Source organism: Lactuca virosa, chromosome 9, assembly GCF_052849685.1.
Source record: "Lactuca virosa cultivar CGN04683 chromosome 9, Lactuca_virosa_CGN04683_v6, whole genome shotgun sequence".
Lineage (NCBI taxonomy): Eukaryota > Viridiplantae > Streptophyta > Magnoliopsida > Asterales > Asteraceae > Lactuca > Lactuca virosa.
The window spans coordinates 220,262,233-220,264,323 of record NC_136434.1 but is presented as its reverse complement, the minus strand read 5'-3'; the positions used below and the strand labels follow the sequence as shown (position 1 = coordinate 220,264,323).

At 33.0% G+C, this 2,091-nt stretch overlaps 1 pseudogene; it reads left to right on the top strand.

Annotated features, from left to right (window-relative positions):
* Window positions 1-723: 723 nt before the first annotated feature.
* LOC145140329 (receptor-like protein kinase FERONIA pseudogene) lies at window positions 724-1,608 on the top strand (annotated as a pseudogene).
* Window positions 1,609-2,091: the final 483 nt, after the last annotated feature.

Here is a 2,091-nt window from a genome sequence, read left to right as displayed (position 1 = left end):
AATTTCTATTCCACATGTTATTTTATGATTTTTTCATTTTATTAAATTCTAAAAAGTATTTAAATGCAATAATAAATAAATATCTTTTTGCCACATATCAGATTCTCATTTATTTTGCCACATGTAATTTTGTAGTTTTTTTAAATTAATTTCTATTCCACATGTCATTTTATGGTTTTTTTTTCATTTTATTAAATTCCAAATAGTATTTAAATGCAATAATAAATGAGTATCAATTTTATTAATGAACTTACCTTTTAATTTCAAAATTACTAAATTAAAGATTTTCTTTATTTATTTATCTAAATTATTTGTTTAAATTTTAATGAGAAAAACACTTTAATTTTTATAATTCAATATTTTCTCACTTTACTTATAAATTCAAACTTTTCAAATGTTTAAAATTTTGTATTTAGTTTTTTTTAAATAAACTCATGTAATACATGAGTCTCACACCTAATATAATTAATAAAGTATATATAGTATAATTAATAAAGTATAAAGTTAAAGTTAAAACATCATATGAAACAAAAAGAAAGTTACATACAAATTATGTCAGTGTCACTTTCCAGGAAGATTACCGTTGTATTGTCTAGGTTGACTTGACCTAATAGAATCTCTCTTTCTAGGTAGATTACCACTATCATCTATGGAACCACCATTGTAAGTTCTTTACCTGTGTCTATTTTTACTTCTACTTCTACTTCTACTTCACCAATAATAATGTCTACAACTACTAGAGATGGCAAGGAATCACAACCCACTACCTCATCCACCGAATGGTCACAACTATGCCGTCACTTTGAATTTCAAAAAATTCTCTTGGCAACCAATAGCTTCGACGAATCATTAGTAGTTGGACAAGGGGGTTTTGGAAAAGTTTACAAAGGAAACATTATGAATGGATCAAATGTCATCGTTGCTGCCATTAAACGGTTGGATTCGATGTCTGCTCAAGGAGCAATAGAGTTTTGGGCGGAAGTTGAGATGCTTTCCAAGCTGCGACATTGTCACCTTGTATCTTTGATTGGTTACTGTAATTATAAAAAAGAGATGATCCTCATCTATGAATATATGCCCAATGGAACACTTGAAGACCACCTCCATAAACTCCGTACCCATCTCTCTTGGATTCAGCGACTCAAGATCTGTATAGGGGCTGCTCGTGGGTTAGACTACCTTCACACAGGTACAGGGATTGAGTTTGGTGTTATACATCGTGATGTCAAGAGTTCAAATATTTTGTTACATGAAAGTTGGGCAGCTAAAATTTCAGACTTTGGGTTGTCAAGAATTGGCCCAACGAATAAGCCATCTACCTATGTCAACACACTTGTTAAAGGTACTTTTGGGTATCTTGATCCAAATTATTTCTATACTGGAAGGTTGACTAGAAAGTCTGATGTGTATGCTTTTGGGGTGGTCTTGTTGGAGGTGCTATGTCGAAAGCGTGCAGTGGGTACAAGTCTTGATGAGGAGCAATGGGGTTTAGTGACATGGGCTCAAGATTCTATTAAAGAAGGAAATATAAAAGATATCATTGATCCTGATATAAGGGGTCAAATATCCACAAGATGTTTAAAGGAGTTTGTTCGAATTGTAGTTTGATGTTTTCTTGGCAATCCAAAGCAGCGTCCTACGATGTCTGAGGTTGTGGCCAGTCTTCATTCTGTGTTGACCTTACAAGAGAAAATCAATAGTTCCTTGCACGATGCAGGCAGAACAATATTTGGGAGAATGCTTGATATGTTTCCCTTCCCTTCCAATGGAGAGACCTCAGGCAATTTCAAGCTCCTCTTGAACTATGTGTATAGATTCTCCTGTATCCACATTTGCACATATTACGAGAGCATTAATGAAACTATAAGAATGCCATATCCAGTCAAAAAGAAAATTAGTACTAATTATGAATCAATGAGCATACACGTTGATTTGTCTATGGATGTGATTGTTTGTAGTTTAAGAAAGATTATTGGACAATTGTTTATGGCTTTCATTATGTCCATAGATTCTTGGGACAAAACCTTTTAATGACAAAAACCTTTCGGATGCTCTTATTTCCATTGCGGATTGCACTGCTTGGCATTTTAA